Below are 9,164 nucleotides of genomic sequence, written 5' to 3'. Positions count from 1 at the left end.
GATTTATTCAACTTCCTGGTGATTCTCCACCACTTTATGTATCCAAATCAAGCTTTTCACAAAGTGATTCATCCTGGTTTGATTGAACGACGAAGAAGCTGTGCTATTCCCAAACTGGGAAACTGGAATCACCTGATTTGAAAGTGGGATAACTTCTTCATGCCAACTCCTATGAGATTTATTCAACTTCCTGGTGATTCTCCACCACTTTATGTATCCAAATCAAGCTTCTTACAAAGTGATTCATCCTGGTTTGATTGGAACGACGAAGAAGCTGTGCTATTCCCAAACTGGGAAACTGGAATCACCTGATTTGAAAGTGGGATAACTTCTTCATCGCCAACTCCTATGAGATTTATTCAACTTCCTGGTGATTCTCCACCACTTTATGTATCCAAATCAAGCTTCTTACAAAGTGATTCATCCTGGTTTGATTAACGACGAAGAAGCTGTGCTATTCCCAAACTGGGAAACTGGAATCACCTGATTTGAAAGTGGGATAACTTCTTCATGCCAACTCCTATGAGATTTATTCAACTTCCTGGTGATTCTCCACCACTTTATGTATCCAAATCAAGCTTCTTACAAAGTGATTCATCCTGGTTTGATTGGAACGACGAAGAAGCTGTGCTATTCCCAAACTGGGAAACTGTAATCACCTGATTTGAAAGTGGGATAACTTCTTCATCCCAACTCCTATGAGATTTATTCAACTTCCTGGTGATTCTCCACCACTTTATGTATCCAAATCAAGCTTTTCACAAAGTGATTCATCCTGGTTTGATTGGAACGACGAAGAAGCTGTGCTATTCCCAAACTGGGAAACTGGAATCACCTGATTTGAAAGTGGGATAACTTCTTCATGCCAACTCCTATGAGATTTATTCAACTTCCTGGTGATTCTCCACCACTTTATGTATCCAAATCAAGCTTCTTACAAAGTGATTCATCCTGGTTTGATTGGAACGACGAAGAAGCTGTGCTATTCCCAAACTGGGAAACTGGAATCACCTGATTTGAAAGTGGGATAACTTCTTCATCCAACTCCTATGAGATTTATTAACTTCCTGGTGATTCTCCACCACTTTATGTATCCAAATCAAGCTTTTCAAAAGTGATTCATCCTGGTTTGATTGGAACGACGAAGAGCTGTGCTATTCCCAAACTGGGAAACTGGAATCACCTGATTTGAAAGTGGGATAACTTCTTCATGCCAACTCCTATGAGATTTATTCAACTTCCTGGTGATTCTCCACCACTTTATGTATCCAAATCAAGCTTTTTCACAAAGTGATTCATCCTGGTTTGATTGGAACGACGAAGAAGCTGTGCTATTCCCAAACTGGGAAACTGGAATCACCTGATTTGAAAGTGGGATAACTTCTTCATGCCAACTCCTATGAGATTTATTCAACTTCCTGGTGATTCTCCACCACTTTATGTATCCAAATCAAGCTTCTTACAAAGTGATTCATCCTGGTTTGATTGGAACGACGAAGAAGCTGTGCTATTCCCAAACTGGGAAACTGGAATCACCTGATTTGAAAGTGGGATAACTTCTTCATGCCAACTCCTATGAGATTTATTCACTTCCTGGTGATTCTCCACCACTTTATGTATCCAAATCAAGCTTCTTACAAAGTGATTCATCCTGGTTTGATTGGAACGACGAAGACTGTGCTATTCCCAAACTGGGAAACTGGAATCACCTGATTTGAAAGTGGGATAACTTCTTCATGCCAACTCCTATGAGATTTATTCAACTTCCTGGTGATTCTCCACCACTTTATGTATCCAAATCAAGCTTCTTACAAAGTGATTCATCCTGTTTTGATTGGAACGACGAAGAAGCTGTGCTATTCCCAAACTGGGAAACTGGAATCACCTGATTTGAAAGTGGGATAACTTCTTCATTCCATCCAACTCCTGAGATTTATTCAACTTCCTGGTGATTCTCCACCACTTTTTGTATCCAAATCAAGCTTTTCACAAAGTGATTCATCCTGGTTTGATTGGAACGACGAAGAAGCTGTGCTATTCCCAAACTGGGAAACTGGAATCACCTGATTTGAAAGTGGGATAACTTCTTCATGCCAACTCCTATGAGATTTATTCAACTTCCTGGTGATTCTCCACCACTTTATGTATCCAAATCAAGCTTCTTACAAAGAGATTCCTCCTGGTTTGATTGGAACGACGAAGAAGCTGTGCTATTCCCAAACTGGGAAACTGGAATCACCTGATTTGAAAGTGGGATAACTTCTTCTTCCATCCCAACTCCTATGAGATTTATTCAACTTCCTGGTGATTCTCCACCACTTTATGTATCCAAATCAAGCTTTTCAAAAGTGATTCATCCTGGTTTGATTGGAACGACGAAGAAGCTGTGCTATTCCCAAACTGGAAACTGGAATCACCTGATTTGAAAGTGGGATAACTTCTTCATGCCAACTCCTATGAGATTTATTAACTTCCTGGTGATTCTCCACCACTTTATGTATCCAAATCAAGCTTTCACAAAGTGATTCATCCTGGTTTGATTGGAACGACGAAGAAGCTGTGCTATTCCCAAACTGGGAAACTGGAATCACCTGATTTGAAAGTGGGATAACTTCTTCTTCGCCAACTCCTATGAGATTTATTCAACTTCCTGGTGATTCTCCACCACTTTATGTATCAAATCAAGCTTCTTACAAAGTGATTCATCCTGGTTTGATTGGAACGACGAAGAAGCTGTGCTATTCCCAAACTGGGAAACTGGAATCACCTGATTTGAAAGTGGGATAACTTCTTCATCCCAACTCCTATGAGATTTATTAAACTTCCTGGTGATTCTCCACCACTTTATGTATCCAAATCAAGCTTTTCACAAAGTGATTCATCCTGTTTGATTGGAACGACGAAGAAGCTGTGCTATTCCCAAACTGGGAAACTGGAATCACCTGATTTGAAAGTGGGATAACTTCTTCATGCCAACTCCTATGAGATTTATTCAACTTCCTGGTGATTCTCCACACTTTTATGTATCTAAATCAAGCTTCTTACAAGTGATTCATCCTGGTTTGATTGAACGACGACAAGCTGTGTTGAGATGAAGAGTGTCAAGTGAAGAATGGAGATGAGGGTTGAGTAAATGAAGAAGGGAATATAGAAGGTTTGGGAGCTTGGGATCAGCCTGTCCGTACAAGCCGTACATGACACAGGACAAGGCCGTACAAGATAGGATCGACCAAAGCTCACCCAACCTCACCTAAGTTATCCGATTACTTAAGTAAAGAGGAGAAGTTACCTTGGGCATTTGTGGATGGATCAACCGTTGGAAAGGATAAGGGAGAGTCTTGGACAGGCTGGCACAGCTGGACACGAAAAGCAAAAGGTATGAGCCAGCTAATGAAGGCTCACACGCGCGGCTCACCTCATTGGACAAGTTTGAAATGGCCTTTGACTCCACATGCTTACCTTATCCTCTTAGCTACGAAAACCCTTGTCTCTTCTCTTATAAAGTTGTAAACCTCTCATTAATACAATCAAGCAGTTATGAGTCTCTCTTAGTCCTTTCTAAAACTCTCTCTAGACTCCAAATCTTATTTCAGACTTTAATCTTTTCTAAACTCATTCTAATCTTCTCTAAACACTCAGATTACTCTAAACATCATTAAAACTATCATGGTATCAGAGCCAGGTTAGTGAGAGCCTGAGGTCGTGTGAGATTCTTGAAGTTACAAGTTTGAAGCTTTGAAGAAACTCTTGTGTGTTCTTGGGTGTTTGAGAGGTTCCGGGTACATTTCAAGTTCAAGACTAGTTTGTGGTGTGTTGTCTGAAGCTGCGTGGGTGAAGATCGAGGCTGTGAGGGTTTCTACAAGTCATTCAACTCAAATAGAGTTCCTGAAGCTTAGAGAGTTCATCATTCAACATGGAGAGTGGGATGAACATGAACATGAAGGTAGCCGTGTGTTTCAAGGGAAACAACTACTTGGTATGGTCAAGGATGGTGAGAACCACGGTGGGAAGCAAGGGGTTGTGGAAGCATATCAACCCCGGAGAAGCTCCAAACTCATCACTCAAGAGAGGATGATGGTGAGGCTGCAAGCAACGCGGCTGAGAAGTGGTATCAAGAGGACATGCTGGTGATGTCAGTGCTTCACGCATCCCTTGAGCCAGCAATCTTAGATGCCTACAGCTACTGTGAGTCTGCTAAGGAACTGTGGGACACACTGAAGAAGGTGTATGGAATACATCAAACTTGAGCAGGGTGTTTGAGGTGAAGCAGCGATAAACAACCTGGTACAAGAGGATATGGAGTTCACTAAACACTTGGGAGATTCAGATCACTATGGTCCGAGATGGAGATGTTAAGGCCAAGCACTACAGATGCAGATGAGCTCACAAGAGAAGAGAGCAAGACAAGGTCTTTGGCCTACTTCTCACACCCTCAACCCGGCGTAAATGGTCTCATCCAGCACCTGCTTAGAGAAGACACTCTACACCTGACTCTTGAGGATGTGTGTGCGCGGATTCAGAAGGAGCAAGGCTCCATGGGTGTTTGCCAAGAAAGGTAGACCTTTCCCTTGCAAGCCAACGACTCAAGAGGAAGGGAATGAAGCTACACAAGCAAATAAGGCTGCGCTGCGCATGGGAAGTATGAGGAGAGGAGGTTCAATGGGAACTGTGATCACTGCAAGAAGCATGGCCACAAGAAGAGTCAATGCTGGATCCTTCACCCACATCTCAAACCGGGCAAAGTTCATGAAGGACCGTGAGGCAAGGGCTAATGTCTCAGATGGAACGAAGTGGAGCTGGTCCAAGCAAAGGAAAGGAGATAGATGGGCGTGAAGGAGGTGATGGAAGTCTCTTGTAGCCTACACTGGAGCCCCAAGCAACCGTGGGAACTGATCAAGAGTATCTAAGGAGATCCGACCTGATGCTCTCATCAAGCTCTTTAAAGAGCATGGTAACACATTTGCTTATTCCTTTGGTGCTAGGGCTATAGAGAATGATGAGAATCTAACTAGAACTGATAGGATGCATGAAAGTGTGATTGAGATGTAAACCAATCTAGAACGGCAGTTTTGCTAGGAATGATCATGTATTCAAACCATCTAGTATCCTTGCTCATATTGCTAGGTCACATACCATTAAGCCTTTAGTAGTTGATTCTGGTGCATCTCATCATATGATAAGTGACACTAGTTTAATTAAAGACATTGTACCAATGAATGGTAATGTGATGATAGCTAATGGAGATAAGATACCTATTAGAGGAATAGGAAGTCTTAAACTGTTGGTAAGGAGACTAAAGCCTTTTATATGCCTGAATTTACTTCAAACTTGTTATCTGTTAAGAAATGTGCTACTGATTTGCAATGCAATGTCATATTCAGTCCTAATGATGTGAAGTTTCAGGATATTAAAGCAGCAAGATGATTGGAAAGGGAGTGACTAAAGGAGAAGTATTTTGCTCAAAGATCTTGCTCCTGTTTCTAGTTATAGCTGCTCGTTTACTTCTGTTTCTGGTTCTAGTTTAAGTAAAATGCATTGTGGCATGCTAGATTAGGACACCCTCATAATAAGGCTTTAAAACTGATGTTGCCAGGTGTTTCCTTTGAGAATAATGAGTGTGAAGCTTGCATCTTAGGCAAGCATTGTAGAACTGTCTTTACCAAGTCTACTACTGTTTATGAAAATGTTTTGATCTTATTCATTCTGATGTTTGGACTGCACCTTGCCTTTCTAGAGACAATCATAAGTACTATGTAACTTTCATTGATGAAAAATCCAAATACACCTGGTTAACTTTAATTCCAACCAAAGATAGGGTACTTGATGCATTTAAAAACTTTCAAGCCTATGTGACTAACCATTACAATGCCAAGATAAAATTTTTAGGTCAGATAATGGAGGAGAGTACACAGGACAAGCATTCAAGCTACATCTATCTCACATGGAATACTTCATCAGACAAGCGTCCCTATACACCACAACAGAATGGTGTGGCTGAAAGGAAGAACAGGCACTTGATGGAAGTAGGCCAGGTCCATGATGTTTCAATCCAATGTGCCTAAGAAGTTTTGGAGTGATGCAGTTGCTACGGCTTGTTATCTCATCAAGGACACCAACTCTGATCCTTCAAGGACAATCACCATTTGAGGTATTGAATCAGTACAAACCTTCACTCGAGCATATGAAGATCTTTGGATGTTTGTGTTTTGTGATGGTGCCTGGAGAGATAAGAAACAAGCTAGAAGCTAGAGTTCAAAGGCAATGTTCATTGGATACTCATCAAGTCAGAAAGGATACAAGTGCTATGATCCTAACACAAGGAGAGTGTTAGTATCTAGAGAAGTAAGTTTGTTGAAGAAAAAGGATATTATGAGAGCAGATTCAAGAAGATTTGAAGGATCTTACATCTGATAGAGCTGAAACCTTGAGGTTGATCCTAGAAGGGCTTGGAATCAACATGAACCAAGGACATCAGGGGGGAGAAGCACAACTCCAGCACCGGATCATCAGACTTCCAACCTTGAGCATGAGGGGGAATGAAACAAGAACTCAAACCTTGAGCGTGAAGAAACAAGTAGAGAAAGAGTTCTGGCTCTCATGATCAAGGTTGGAATCAGATGATCAACAAGAAGAAGCTAATGATCAGCTAAGGGAGAGGGAGCTGAAGCAAGTCAGCTAGAGAAGAAAGATCCGAATGTTGTCACAAGAAGAAGAAAAGAGATGGCACAAGAAGGGCCAATGTTAAGAAGAAGTACAAGGCTGAGAAAGGACCCTTCCAGCTGGGTAAACACGAGAGTGTACTACAATGCCCAAGCTGTGGAGCATCCTACTCAGGCCGTGTGTTCTTTCAGTCAATATCCAGAAGCACATTGTGCATTTATGGTAAACTTGAATGAGAATCACATTCAAGAAGCTATGAAGAGGCAATGGAGGATAAGGAGTGGAAGGAATCAGTAGGAGCTGAGGCAGGAGCTATGATAAAGAATGATACATGGTATGAGAGTGAACTACCAAAAGGGAAGAAGGCAGTGTCTAGTAGATGGATCTTTACAATCAAGTACAAGGCTGATGGGTCGATTGAGAGGAAGAAAACTAGACTAGTAGCAAGAGGTTTACTCAGACATATGGAGAGGATTACATTGAGACATTTGCACCAGTAGCCAGCTACACACACAATTAGAATTGTTTTAAGCTTGGCTGTGAACCTTGATGGGGATTGTGGCAAATGGATGTGAAGAATGCATTTACAAGGAGAACTTGAGGATGAAGTCTATATGTATCCTCCACCAGGTCTTGAACATCTAGTGAAGAGAGGGAATGTACTGAGGTTAAAGAAGGCTATCTATGGGCTGAAGCAATCACCAAGAGCATGGTAAACAAGCTGAGCACAACTCTGAATGGCCGAGGCTTTAGGAAGTCAGAATTGGACCATACTCTCTTTACCCTTACTACACCCCTCAGGTATGGTTGCTCTCCTTGTGTATGTGGATGATATCATTATCACAGGAAGTGATAAGAAGGTATCAAAGCAACCAAGGAGTTTCTAAAGTCTATGTTTGAAATAAAAGACTTGGGAGAAATGAAATACTTTCTTGGAATTGAGATTTGTAGATCCAAGGAGGTTTGTTCATGTCCCAAAGGAAGTATACACTTGATCTTTTGAAAGATGCAGTGCTTATGGAGGCAAGACAGCAAGATGCCAATGGAGGATGGCTACAAAGTACCAAGAGAGGGGGAGATTGAAGACAGCAAGCCATTTCATGATCCTAAACTCTATAGAAAACTTGTTGGAAAATTGATTTATCTAACCATCACAACCTGATATATGCTTTGCTGTGAATCAGGTGAGTCAACACATGCAGCTTCCCAAGGAACATCATTGGCGTATGGTGAGAGGTTTGCTGATGTATCTAAATGGCTCGCCGGATCAAGGTGTATGGATGGGGTGCAATGGAAGCACAGAATGGTGGGCTATGTGATGCTGATTGGGCAGTGATAGAGCTGACAGAAGATCAACACAACCGCTATTGCACATTCATTGGAGGCACTTGGTGACTTGGAAGAGTAAGAAACAGAAGGTGGTGTCATGCTCTAGTGCAGAAGCTGATATAGAGCCATGCTGAAGCTTACAAACGAGCTAGTTGGGATCAAGGGCATCTTGAAGCATTTGGAGATAGCACAAGACACTCCAATGACAATGCATTGTGACAACCAGGCCGCCATTCACATAGCCTCCAACTCGGTGTTCCATGAGAGAACAAAGCACATTGAGGTTGATTGCCACAAGGTGAGGCAGATGATTGTCCTAGGAGTCATCTTGCCATGTTATACTAGGAGTGAAGATCAGTTGGCTGATGTATTCACCAGGCTGCAAGGCAAAAGACAATGGAGTCCATTCATATCAGATTGGGCCTCATTGATCTTGGAAGAAAGCAGCTGATCCCCTTAGTCATGAGATCTTTACTCTTTTTCCCTCATTAAGGTTTTGTCCAATGGGTTTTCCTTAGTGAGGTTTTTAATGAGGAAATCTCATGGCTGTCCAAGCTTAGTCTTTCACAAGCTAAGCTGAGGGGGAGTGTTGAGATGAAGAGTGTCAAGTGAAGAATGAGATGAGGGTTGAGTAGAATGAAGAGAGGAAGGATAGGAAGGTTTTGGGAGCTTTGGATCAGCCTGTCCGTACAAGGCCGTACATTGCCGTACATGACAGACAGGCCGTACAATATAGGATCGACCAAGCTCAACCAAACCTCACCATAAGTTATCCGAGTTACTTAAGTAAAGAGGAGAGTTACCTTGGCATTTGTGGATGGATAGACCGTTGGAAGGATAAGGAGAGTCTTGGACAGCTGGCACAGCTGGACACGGAAAGCAAAAGGTATGAGCGAGCTAATAGGCTCACACTCCGCGCTCACCTCATTGGACAAGTTTGAAATGGCCCCTTTTGACTCCCATGCTTACCTCTAATCCCTTAGCTACGAAACCCTTGTCTCTTCTCTTATAAAGTTGTAAACACTCTCATTATACATCAAGCAAGTTAATAGTCTCTCTTAGTCTTTCTAAAAACTCTCTCTAGACTCCAAATCTTATTTCAGACTTTAATCTTTTCTAAACTCATTCTAATCTTCTCTAAACCCTCAGATTACTCTTAACAATCATTAAAACTA

The sequence above is a fragment of the Brassica napus genome, unplaced genomic scaffold (genome assembly GCF_020379485.1).
Source record: "Brassica napus cultivar Da-Ae unplaced genomic scaffold, Da-Ae ScsIHWf_1473;HRSCAF=2065, whole genome shotgun sequence".
Taxonomy (NCBI): Eukaryota; Viridiplantae; Streptophyta; class Magnoliopsida; order Brassicales; family Brassicaceae; genus Brassica; species Brassica napus.
Note: the sequence above shows the minus strand (reverse complement) of the source record.